Source organism: Lathyrus oleraceus, chromosome 3 (genome assembly GCF_024323335.1).
Source record: "Lathyrus oleraceus cultivar Zhongwan6 chromosome 3, CAAS_Psat_ZW6_1.0, whole genome shotgun sequence".
Taxonomy (NCBI): domain Eukaryota; kingdom Viridiplantae; phylum Streptophyta; class Magnoliopsida; order Fabales; family Fabaceae; genus Lathyrus; species Lathyrus oleraceus.
Window position 1 is genome coordinate 198,154,450 of NC_066581.1, and position 13,938 is coordinate 198,168,387.

At 44.6% G+C, this 13,938-nt stretch overlaps 1 pseudogene; it reads right to left on the reverse strand.

Annotated features, from left to right (window-relative positions):
- Nucleotides 1-313: 313 nt before the first annotated feature.
- Nucleotides 314-912, reverse strand: LOC127130396 (translocon-associated protein subunit alpha-like; annotated as a pseudogene).
- Nucleotides 913-13,938: the final 13,026 nt, after the last annotated feature.

Genomic DNA, 13,938 nt, shown 5'->3' on the forward strand with positions numbered 1-13,938 from the left:
CCGTATCAGTTATGCCAGTATGACTGCAAGCCGAAAGAACGCCAACGTGACATTATCCTTAGCAATTGAACTTCTTGCCTGCATTAGGCCTATGGAGTATTTCTGACTGAATTTTCCATGGTAATTTCGTCAGGTATAAAACCTGCTATCTTCATTGAATCAAACACCGGTAAAGCCTGTCTGCCAAATCCATGCCTAGCATAACCAGCTGACATTGTGTTCCAAGAGATGATATCTTTCTGCTGTATTCCTTCTTTAATCAAAACTGAATGGCCTTTTTTTGGATATGTTTTATTGCAGGTTGTTCTTACTGTCACGGTTGTTCTTCCGGCTGGAGGAGTTCTGGTTCCTTAAGGTTTTGTATTTGACCATTAATCCATAGCCCCAGCAGGACAAGAAGTGCAGTTCCAAGAGTAAAAAGAAGAGCAAATTCCATGCTGAATAAAACACCAGGTTCAACAACTTCAATTGCTCCATTAAAGAAGGTGTTTTGGTATGGGTGTTGGTCCATCTCATAGACAATGGTGCCCACAAGATCAAACGGTCCAGGTTGCAAGAACTTGCTGACAGAAAATATGTATGGGAAACTAGCCTTAATAGCGATGACATTCAAACTTGACTGCCCATCATTTTTTTAGACCAACAAGCAGCTCTGCCTCTTCACCACCTTTTACCAATCTTGCAATTTTCTTAAGGAAGACACAGATGGTATCAACTCCCGGAGCAGAAGGAAAGCCTCCATCCGCAAAGTCTTGAGCGTCGTCGGTTTCATCACCAACAATTCCGATGTCATTCAACTTCACCAGCATCCTCTGCAACTTCATCTGACTGACACCTAACAACTTGGAGGAGTGGGGAAGCGATGAGGAGGAGAAGGATGGAGAGAATCCAGAAGTTGTTGATGAGTGCCATGTGGGTGGTTCTAGCGTTGTGTTGTGTTGCGTCTGTATGCCTGTATAACTACCGCATAAATTAATGTAACCGTTATTTTTTCATGTTTTGAAGACATCACTGCTGAACCAGAAATTGTAAGAAGTGTGACTTGGAAATCTGCTTGGATCACACATGTTAAACTTTTTTTTTTTTAAAATTAAGTATGCCTCTTCTCGAATGTATACTATCCGTTTCATTTGCAATAATCCTAAAACTATTGGTTCCCCCACAAAAGTAACATTGCCCACTCTCCTCTGACCTTTATCTTCTCAACAGCATCACGCTTATACACTATTTGGTGTGACAAATATGTTGTTGGGTGGTAATATGTGAAAAACTTCTTCACGGCTTCGCAGTATGAATCCTCGGAGGACCAAGGTATTCCTCGGACAAGAATTGCAAACTGACTTGGTTTTGGAGGCAATCCAGTGACATGTCCTAGGCATAAATTAGTAATGCTCTTGTATTCAAAGTAAAGAAGTGAGCATGTTGTCAATGATATGATGTACAATGCAAGACAATGAGTCCAAAGCTATTTGGATCCTTCCTGGACATTCTCAATGGTAAAGGCTTCCAGTGACTCAAAAGGTAGGTCCTTGCGTATCCTGTCATAACCATAATAATTCACTGGAAACACTAAAATTGTGCAGATGATAACAACAACAGAAAATACTCGAATACTGCATGCGTAAAGGTGAACCAATTGTCAATGAGGAGAAACTAGGAACACCCTGGTTCAAAAATCACAATGTTGAAGGGAGAAATGAAATGGAATGTGGATTGTTCAGATGTTTAGACTGGATATTGGGTCAGCAATGCATTGTACATTTTCCTTAAAGATGCGGCACTTCTCTCAGACAAAACAATGCATCACACAGACTGTGCTGGTCATTAAAGGAGAATGGGCAATTAAGTACAATTAACAAAGGAATCCGGAAGAAATTCTCCAAGTATGAGGAATTGCCAGTTGAGCAATTCTTGAAATGAAAACAAACAAAACTTGTGGCAACTTGACCAGAAAAGCACTCCATCCATGTTTTGAAAAATATATCAGAAACCTTAAGATTCAAATGCAGATCAACCCTTAAAACATGCTACCCTCCGCAAAATCCTATGTTTGGGACTCAATAGCATTGTAATCAAACCGTTCCCCGATAATAAACTGAGGATGAAGTGTGAGTGAAGAAAGAATGCAAACGAGTGATTGATGGGAAGAAAAATTCAGGGCCAAAATCTGGGTATGACAGCTGCCCCTATTTAAGCGTCTTCAACTTAGAGAATATGAAGCAGTGTATTCTTCATATGATCAAAGTGGGAGATGGTTAAATACTAAGAAGACCCGGATTTTGATCCTGAATCCGTATGTCGGAATCGGCAAAGAAGCAAATCTCGAAAGAAGGGTCCGTCTGGTACGGTGAAAAATCGGCCTGAGTACCGAAACAGAAAGTTGACCTAGATACCAAAATAAATGGTAACACAGAAATACCCATGGCCTGAACGCCGCTCATTAGTCTGAACACTAAGCATGAGAGTATCAATGTTGGTCTGATCGCCGGAAAACTGGTCTGAACACCACAAGTTCTTCGTCCTGATTGTTGAGAACTTCTTCGATCTGGAAATCGGAAACTGGCCTGAATGCCTCTTCGGTCTGGATACCGGGAAAACTGGTCTGAACACCACAAGTTCTTCGTCCTGATTGTTGAGAACTTCTTCGATCTGGAATCGGAAACTGGCCTGAATGCCACTTCGGTCTGGATACCGGGAAAACTGGTCTGAACACCACAAGTTCTTCGTCCTGATTGTTGAGAACTTCTTCGATCTGGAATCGGAAACTGGCCTGAATGCCACTTCGGTCTGGATACCGGGAAAACTGGCCTGGACACCACAAGTTCTTCGTCCTGATTGTTGAGAACTTCTTCGATCTGGAATCGGAAACTGGCCTGAATGCCACTTCGGTCTGGATACCGGGAAAACTGGTCTGAACACCACAAGTTCTTCGTCCTGATTGTTGAGAACTTCTTCGATCTGGAATCGGAAACTGGCCTGAATGCCACTTCGGTCTGGATACCGGGAAAACTGGTCTGGACACCACAAGTTCTTCGTCCTGATTGTTGAGAACTTCTTCGATCTGGAATCGGAAACTGGCCTGAATGCCACTTCGGTCTGGATACCGGGAAAACTGGTCTGGACACCACAAGTTCTTCGTCCTGATTGTTGAGAACTTCTTCGATCTGGAATCGGAAACTGGCCTGAATGCCACTTCGGTCTGGATACCGGGAAAACTGGTCTGAACACCACAAGTTCTTCGTCCTGATTGTTGAGAACTTCTTCGATCTGGAATCGGAAACTGGCCTGAATGCCACTTCGGTCTGGATACCGGGAAAACTGGTCTGAACACCACAAGTTCTTCGTCCTGATTGTTGAGAACTTCTTCGATCTGGAATCGGAAACTGGCCTGAATGCCACTTCGGTCTGGATACCGGGAAAACTGGCCTGGACACCACAAGTTCTTCGTCCTGATTGTTGAGAACTTCTTCGATCTGGAAATCGGAAACTGGCCTGAATGCCTCTTCGGTCTGGATACCGGGAAAACTGGCCTGGACACCACAAGTTCTTCGTCCTGATTGTTGAGAACTTCTTCGATCTGGAATCGGAAACTGGCCTGAATGCCACTTCGGTCTGGATACCGGGAAAACTGGTCTGAACACCACAAGTTCTTCGTCCTGATTGTTGAGAACTTCTTCGATCTGGAATCGGAAACTGGCCTGAATGCCACTTCGGTCTGGATACCGGGAAAACTGGTCTGGACACCACAAGTTCTTCGTCCTGATTGTTGAGAACTTCTTCGATCTGGAATCGGAAACTGGCCTGAATGCCACTTCGGTCTGAATACCGGGAAAACTGGTCTGGACACCACAAGTTCTTCGTCCTGATTGTTGAGAACTTCTTCGATCTGGAATCGGAAACTGGCCTGAATGCCACTTCGGTCTGGATACCGGGAAAACTGGCCTGAATGCCACTTCGGTCTGGATACCGGGAAAACTGGCCTGAATGCCACTTCGGTCTGGATACCGGGAAAACTGGCCTGGACGCCACTTCGGTCTGGATACCGGGAACTGGCCTGAATGCCACTTCGGTCTGGATACCGCCTTGGTCTGAACACCGGAAAATTGGCCTGAATGCCATAAGTACATCGACCTGATCGTCGAAAACTTCTTCGATCTGAAAATCGGAAACTGGCCTGAACGCCGCATCGGTCTGGATACCGCCTCGGTCTGAACACCGGAAAACTGGTCTGAACACCATAAGTTCTTCGTCCTGATTGTTGAGAACTTCTTCGATCTGGAATCAGAAACTGGCCTGAACGCCGCATCGGTCTGGATACCGCCTCGGTCTGAACACCGGAAAACTGGTCTGAACACCATAAGTTCTTCGTCCTGATTGTTGAGAACTTCTTCAATCTGGAATCGGAAACTGGCCTGAACGCCGCATCGGTCTGGATACCGCCTCGGTCTGAACACCGGAAAACTGGTCTGAATACCATAAGTTCTTCGTCCTGATTGTTGAGAACTTCTTCGATCTGAAAATCGGGAAAGACTGGCCTGAACGCCACTTCGGTCTGAATACCGCCTCGGTCTGAACACCGGAAAATTCTTCATGTCTATCAGCATCGGCGAAGATAACAAAACAGTGATACGTGAGCCGACACGCATGCCAAGGACCTATGCTGGGGATAACAATCGAAAGATTGACCAAAGAGTGCATGAGATATATTATCTGTAGCCGTCAAAATGCAGATAGTACACTCGCATGGAAGATTACCCATAACCGGGTTGTAGGTTGTCAAATGAATAATCGACCGAAAAGAAAGGCATCAGGGTACCAGGACTAAGCATGCAAAAGATGACCAACCAAAAGAGGATAAAAGTTGCCAACTTGGAGCAAATACCCAAAAGAAAGGGGAAAACCCACTGGGGACAATACTGCTTGATCAAGGCAAGTATCCAGAGGGGAAAAGAGTATCAATACCGCAAGCTGGATACTGATAACTGCAAGGAGGGGATTACATCTACCGGTTTGTAGGCAGAAAACCACAGAAAGGTAACCAGTCATCGATAGGATGAGCACAAAGGGTTAACTCTGCCAATGGGATGAAAGTGGGATTTTACAACTACCAGCTAGTAGGTAGAGAACCACAACGATAGGACTTACAACTACCAGTTTGTAGGTAGAAGCCACAGAAAGGTAACCAGTCATCGATAGGATGAGCACAAAGGGTTAACTCTGCCAATGGGATGAAAGTGGGATTTTACAACTACCAACTAGTAGGTAGAAAACCACAAAGATAGGACTTACAACTACCGGTTCGTTGGTAGAAGCCACAGAAAGGTAACCAGTCATCGATAGGATGAGCACAAAGGGTTAACTCTGCCAATGGGATGAAAGTGGGATTTTACAACTACCAGTTAGTAGGCAGAAAACCACAAATTCCGCTGAGGATGAGATGAATGAGTGCCGGTTAGTGAGCGACTATTCATTTATGCCCCAGGGAAGCACGGGAGACAGCCAACAGGAAGCCAGTTTAGGATCGATCCAAAAAGCAGACTGAAACAAGACTCATCCTAATGAGGAAAGAACTCAATAGGGAAAACCCCTCACGTTAGGGAGGGAACGGAAACAACCGTCATCCACGAGGATGTATCTCGGTGGGGAGCGCAGAAGGAATGGTGGACATTTTCTGCTTAAGGGGTCGACTCTATATGGAGAGATCAGACACGCCCACATATGCTAGGGGAATTGAACCAAGCTTGCAAAATGATGCCAACTTCGGGGAGTAACACTGCTGGGGATACCCATTCAACTAAGGAGTCACTTGCTGGGAAAACACCAACTTCTCAACCATGCTGATGAACCCAATTCTGAAGCCGATCCAACGGCGCGATGCTAAACTCTTTCCAACAACCCAATCTCGGCTGGTCACCACGGCCTAGGGCTAATGGACATGTTTGCAATGTTGATGCATGAGTTTTTTGTTTTACACAATGCCCCATGATCATGGAAATGCTATGCACTAATGATGCAATATGCTATGCTTATCTAAATGATGAATGCATAAACACACGTCTCCTCCAGAGACAACACCGGGGAACTCCAGGAACTGTGCTGAGGATCCTATAATCACGTCAACTTCCACCCTGCTGGGAAAGACAAACCTTGCTGAGGATACACTCCATCGAATCTGAACCGCTTGGAGATTACCCTACTAGGGGAGGCAACCCATTCTTATCTCTACTGGGGATGATTTTCTCCGAACCCGATCCGCTTGGGGATCTCACTGAGGGAAAACCATCAACACAAACCCTACTAGGAAGGCAGTAACCTTCAGGCTCGCTGAGGAGACACTGATCTCAAATCTGTTAGGGAGGATCTACTGGAGAGATCTGTATCAACAAATAGCAGGAGACAACCATCAACAGATACACGACAACAGCTGCATCATGAGTATCTGAATGCTATGATTATGCATGTATGCATGATACCTAAAAATGTATGATGAATGCTGACAAACAGACGTGCTCAACACACAGGTCCGGGAATCAACCATCCGGTACCACTCTTCCGGAGGGAAAACCAAAGTCACCAGAGAGACGAGAAAATCCACTGGAGACTGGGATATCAGGGAGCAACACCATCCTGCAGGGGAGGAAGGCCACCAGAGGCTTCCGGAGGGATCGTCGGTCACAACCGGAGAACAGAGCTCAGCATACAGGCGGACGCGCCATGACCACTCGTGCTGGAGATCAGAGATACCATGAAGCAACCAGATCTCTGATAAGGATAGATAGGCACCGGTAAAGCTCATCATGCCAACAACTCCGCTGGGGATCTACCTGAGGACATGATGGAGTACTGGATGTCAATCCACCAAATACTGAATCTTCCAAGAATAGCACCCATGCTGGGGGAGGGAGGAAGACTGCTCTGATGGAGAGAGGAAAGTTGAAGTCTTCAATAAATGCTCTGCCTAGGACTGCCCCACAAAAAGCGTCCAAACAGCAAACTTGCTAGGGATGCCCCACAATAGGGCTCAAACAACACTCTACTGGGGATGCCCCACTATAGGTGCTAATAGGGACTTGGAAGAAAAAAAACTGCACTGCCGGGGACATGAAGATGGACAACTTCAACCAACACTACACTGGGCAATCTCGCTGAGGAGAAACCATGAGAGGTTCTACAGGGAAAAGATACAGTCATGCTCGAGATACGAATAATTGTCTTACCTGTTGGTAATCATACCGCCCTTGGGAGAGCACTGTGGGTCTCCTAAGTATCCTCCCATCATTGTGAATATTCACTTAGTTTGAGAACAATTTTGAAAAATTTATTTATTTTGAAAAACAATGATACTTTATCAATTAAAACATGCAAAACGTTTGTTGAGTTGAAACAAATAAGAGTACAAATAATTGGATAAAAGCTCAAATTGATGTGATGGAATGGTAGTCTGCAAAGGGCGAGACTCCATAGATCTGTACAAGTTTGAAATCGGTGATATATATTGGAGAGGGCTACATTGAACATAATGACCCTTACTCTACCATTCTGAATTTCGATGTATTCAGAGCTTCAGTCGACGACGCATCGAGGATTCCTGACGGATGACAGATATAGAACACAGTCTTGTCAAGATGCAGTTACTTGCCAAATCCCTAATTTTTGCCTAGATTGCCCCAGTGTGAGGTGCTCAATCTAGCGGGATGCGAATTCTTTTTTTTCAATGTCTCTAACTTTTGCCTGGATCGCCCTTTCGGGTTTTCAATCCACCGAGACGCTCCTTTTTTGCCTAAGTTGCCCTTTGGGGTGTTCGACTTAGCGAGCTTTTTGTTCTTTTTTTGTTTTTTGCGAAGTATTTCTTGACTGCATCGGGAATTCACAGGACGAGTGAACTTCTTCATCCATTGCTGTAAGTCTCAGAGCACCGCCTGAAAAGACTCTCTTGACAACCTATGGGCGTTCATAGCTTAGGGTTCACTTGCCCCTGGAATCGGGTACGAAAGACAAGACTTTCTTGAGCACAGGGTCCCTCGGAACACACGAGGCTTGACCTTCTTATAGCGTGCTTTCGTCACTCTCCGCTGATATAACTGACCATGACACATGGCAGTTAATCTCTTCCTTTCGATCGGATTCACTTGGTCGTAGTGACTCTGAATCCATTCAGCATCAGTCAACTTGGGACTTTGAGGGTGCTATTTCTCTTTTGTTTCTTTCTTTCTTTTTCTTCCTTTTGATTTGGATTTCTTTTGATTTTGCACCCTCCTCTTTTTTTATTTTTTTTATTTTTATGTGCCCCAGTTGGCTGTTCTGCTGATTCTCGAGATGCAGCTGAGTGATCTTCTTTTCTTGCTCAAGAAGCCGGGAAATCTCATCAGGAATCCTTTCAACATCATCTTCTTCCGCTTCAAATACAGGGAATTCAAAATTGGGAGATAACGTCTGATCATTAGGTTCAATGGGTTTAAGAAACAACCTGCATAATGATTTAGAGATGAAAAGCTTTTTGAAAAACAAACAAGACAATCGTTATGCAGATGAAAAGATTGCTTTTATTCTTGTTTTTAAGGTTTTTTGTGATCACCAATTTCATGCGAAAAGCGAAAAGGGAAAACAAATGGAAAAACAAATGTTTTAACATGAATTTATTTGAATGAAAATATCATTGCACAAAATGTTGCCAACAATGTCATCACTTCTCCTTTTGGCATGGGAAAAGGGTTTTTTAAACAAAGTGATTATTACTCTGACTTGTGAACGACTGTAGGAACGCCCACAGTGACCCAATTGCGATAGATCCTACCAGGGATGACAAATGTCAGAATCCTTTGCATCAGCAGCTTCTGCTTTTGAACAACCCTCTTTGTTGAAGATCTTAGAAGAAAAGCCACCGCCGGCCCGGGGCTTGTTGTCTTCAAGCTTGATTAACACTGGGACCTAAGTCCTCGAAGCTCAGAATCCCTGATCTGACAAGGTCTTGAACCTTCATCTTCAGCTGGAAACAACTATCCACATCATGACCAGGAGCACCCGAATGATACACACAATGCTGTTCAGGCCTATACCACCACCGAGGGTTGACGGGTATAGCCGGCGGGTCTCTGGAAGTAATCAAGTTCCGCTCTATCAAAGAGGGATACAGCTCTGCATAGGACATAGGGATCGGATAAAAAATGATCTTCTTCCTCTCATTACTCGTACTGGCTTGATTACCATTGGGAGGCCGGTAAGCCTGCTGCTGAGGACGATGTTGTTGATGCTGATATTGCTGAGTTGGTATTCTCTATTGTTGTTGAGTTTGAGTGGCTGGAATAGTCACAGCAGCAACTTGCCGATGCTGTCCTTTGTTCACGCTCCTCCGACGGTGCACAACGTTTGTTTCACCCTCTCCCCTTCTGGGTGCCCCAGAGGATGGCTTTTTAGAACTTGAAGAATTTGAAGAGCCAGGATGGCGAACCGGAGCACGGGTTGCTCTGACATTAACAGTCTCTATAGCAAGAGGTTGTCCATTGATTATAATACCCCTCAAATCTTCACCCACGACACAGTTATTGACGGGAATAGTGACAGCAGTAATTTGATAATTGATAGGGACCCTCTCTGGTGAAGCACGACTGGGCGGCAGAATCACAGCTTCCTGTCTCTGGGCTAAGGCACGCAGCTCCTCTTGCCCCTGAACAACTCCTTGCATCATCGTCATGAACTGGGCCATGTTCTGCCCTCATCTCAGCCAACTCAGCTTGGACTTGATCCATACTCCTTTGATGATTCAATCTGGTTGCGGTGCGGACGATGATCAACAATCCCGTCTCAGTCAAAACCCAGAGTGAGAAGTCTCTCCCAAGCATGTCTGCAATGCAAGGATGATATGTGCATGATATGCATATGATGCGGATGCTATTTTATCATGAATGATCCTGAAAAGGATATGCACATGCGAGTTAACTTTTTTTCATGCATTATTATTTTTTTGGAAAATAAACATGCTATGATGCAAAGGATGGAGCCAAGACTGGCAGGTTGTGCATCTCGGCACACAGGATCCGAAGCTTCGGCTTGAACTCTGATTACAACCATCTGAAACCCAAAGTCAATCTGATCAACTGGCATCTGAACCCATGTCTGGAGAATTGAGTCACCATCTGAGAGAGCACCCACAGATTCAGCCCATGGATCCGAAATAAACGGAACCCGCTGATAAACCACGGACAGAACTCCGGCGTCCCGGAAATAAACGTCCATAAATTTGGCTGAACCAAAGTCACCATCACAGCACCACTGGCAGAAACCGTATCTGTAGAGATCAAACCCTCCCCTCACAGGTAGGTTCTAAGAACAGAAGTTTGTCAGCTTCAGCCCTTCAGTCGAGAATAATACGTTTACCACTGAAGGTTTGGCATTATTACGGGATAAAAGACCTCTGCTGACTCCCCTCAACAGGATATCCTAAAGCAAGTTCCCAGTCTCGGGGTCCTCGGATTGAGCAGCGAGAATGCGCCCACCAGAGCTAACATAATCACGTCTCGGAGGAGAGGCCTCGACTGAGTTCTCGGGAAATGGCCACCAGAGTCGACGATTTCTAAAGGAACATCATGTCGTTACGGAACATCCGTAGGACATAATATATCCAAGAGAAACCTCGTCTGGGTGTGGTTCTTCACGAACGACTTAACGTAGCAACATGCCACGCAAGCCTCATGAACATCCACTCTAAAATCTGTGTGTACACTCAAGCCTGGGTAATGGGCTTACCTCTCATAGAACACCCCCACCCCAATAAACAGATAAACAGCAGCAGATACAACAAACATATGTACATGAATGCAATAAGGTAAAGCAGGTAAATGCTGAAAATAAATAACTGTACAAAAGAATAAACACCCAATAAACAAGAAACCTACAAAAGCTAGGAGGGACTCGCTTAGGGAAATCAGATCCCCAGCAGAGTCGCCAGCTGTCGCAACCCGAAAAATACGGTATGCGAAAAAAACAACCGGCGAGAAAGATGACAGAAGAGTCGCCACCGTGCGTTATTTATCCCAAAGGAGGGAAAGGAAACGCTCGAAGTAAACCTGGAGAAAGGAAAGGAAAAGACAAGGTCTCGCAACCAAATCTTGGGTTCGGGAGTCGATTATGCGAAGGGAAGGTATTAGCACCCCTACGCATCCGTAGTACTCTACGGGATCCACTCTTGTTGTTTCTGTCTAAAGGGTGTATGTTTATCTAATGTACTATTTACTAAAAGAAGGGGTCGAAGAAAAATGACTCGCACGGATGTCGCATCCACTGCATACGTATCTCATCTGAATATGAGAATCAGAGTCTTCGTAGCTCGGGTTCCTATGGGTGAAGGATAAGTGTGCTCGCTAAGACATCGCGTCTTATGCCTACGTATCTCAACGGGAATGAGAATCAGAGCAAAAAACGTAGTTCAGCCTAACTATGGGAACAAAGGGTCTCGATTGCAACTAGGGCAAGAGAAAAGGAAAGTCTCGATCGCAACGAGGGCGAGAGAAAGGATCGCAACGAGGGCGAAAGCAAACAAGGATTAGTTGTTAGTCGTTAGTCAAACTCGGCAAGACATCGCATCTTGTGCCTACGTATCTCATCTGAACATGAGAATCAGAGTTGCCGTAGTTCGGCTACACGCACACAAACAAACACAGGCAAAGGCAAACGTGGAGCCTGACTGCCAATCACTGGACTTACATCAGCATCCGAACCAAACACACACAAAAGGGGCAAACGTGGAGCCCGACTGCCAATCATTGGACTTACATCAGCATCCGAACCAAACACACACAAAGGGGCAAACATGGAGCCCAACTGCCAATCACTGGACTTACATCAGCATCCGAACCAAAACACACACAAAAGGGCAAACGTGGAGCCCGACTGCCAATCACTGGACTTACATCAGCATCCGAACCCAACAAACCCACACTGGAACCCGAATGCCACTCGATGGGCTTACATCAGCTTCCAAGCACACAACAAGCACAAACAAACAACAAATCGCTAAGGAGTCGGGAACTCGAGCCTAGCAACTGTCCGACAAACACACACAAAAAAAGGGAAAAGTGCCCGGAGAGGTCTCGCACGACCTCCTGCCTACATACCTCGTCTGGAACAAGGATCAGGGCGATGTAGTTCCCCTACATAGGGGTTGCCATCTGAACACGGACTTACAGAGGAAGACACCAGTTGTGTCAAAGGAGAGTGGGCAATGTGTTCACGTCCTAGCAGTAGGTGTCGCAGCTCGCTGAATCGAGTCTTAGGCAGTTACCTCTTTGCAATAGAACGGACTACATGCCACAAGATCGGAGACGCTCGGAAAGGTCTAAAAGAAAAGGGGGAAGCTCTGCCCTAGAGTTGTCATGCAATATGTACTTAGGTATTAGGATTTACAAATGGGAATATCTACCTAATGTTGGCATGCAAAGAATATGGGAATTCTACCTATGTTATCATATAAAAGAATAAGGGAATCCTACCTATGTTATCATACAAAGGGTTCTATCTAACGGGTGCTACCTAATCGGAGCAAGAATCGACGAATGGAGCAAGGAGAAGTGTTAGGGATTAGGGTAGATGGCGATGCATGAAGCAATCGACTTACAAGGTTGATGGCGATGCATAAAGCAATCGACTTACAAAAGGGTGGATGAATACGTGCTGGTTCTGTTAGGTTTTGAAAAATGATTACTCGACGTTGGATCGAGGTTTTGGTCTTGTTTTGAAATGGTTATCGAATGTTCCTTTTAGTTCTTGTATTAACAGATGAATAAAGAATGAAAGAATATTATACATTTCATGGGAGAGGGATACATTTGTTATGAATGGGGGTTGTCATGGCAATCAAGCAATATAAATATATGCCTCATACATCATACAAGTAGGCAACAGTTAATCAAACAATTAAGATATAAACAAGTATATGATCAAATCAAATAATCAAAGAATGGAATAATACAGCATTAAACAATGTATGAGTGTAAGTGCAAAGAAACCGGCTCATTGTAAGAAAGCCCAAGAGTAAGCTATGTGAGGTTGATGGCGATGCTTAAAAAAGCAATCGACTTACAAGGGTGTAAAAAAAGGGCTCGACTGAATCGAGAATTGTTTGATCTTATCATTATTATTTTTGAATGGTTCTTCTTTTTATTAATGAAAATGAGATGATTTATCATGATCCTCACACATAAAAGGTAAATAATTCACATAAATCCCAAAGAAAGAGGAATCACCTAAGTCATATTAAAAATAACATAATAGAAAAAATAAATAAACAATAGAAATATGTTAGTTAAGTAGTCAGACTAGATAGTTAAATGTGAGAATTAAATAAAATGTTAAAAAAAAACCAAACATCACACCTGGGTATCGAACCCAGGACCAAAGAGGAAGTGAGCTATCTCCACTTCCACCAAGCCAAGACTTGCTTGCTACTATACTAAGACCAAACAAAACTAAACTCTAAACGAGAACTCCCCAAGGAGGAGAACGAGAATGGCCAAGCATGGGCCGCTGGCCTGGGAGTTTGACTAAGGCCCAAGAATCCTAAATTCCCAAACTCGGGTCAAAAAAAAGACCCAATCCCAAAATACCCTCACGTGCGAATAGAGAAAGGATCCCGAAGGTCACCCTAGCCGCATGGCTGTTGGGTGACGGGACAAGGGATACGGTTAATCTGGCGGCGTTATGAAGGGTTAGCAAGGGAGATGAATGTCATCAATGACAATAATGCTATGGTGCCAGTCCCAAAACACAAATCCTCCTCCCAACACTCGCAGGCTTAAAACAGTGACGGCTGATAAAACCAGCTAGATCCGTACACCACTAATCATGAAAAACGGCATTGAGAGTTCTCAAAACAAACTTCAACACAGACACAACCTTCTGGATCTAAAAGGGGAGCGAGCTATGGCTCAAAAGAATCACTCGAAT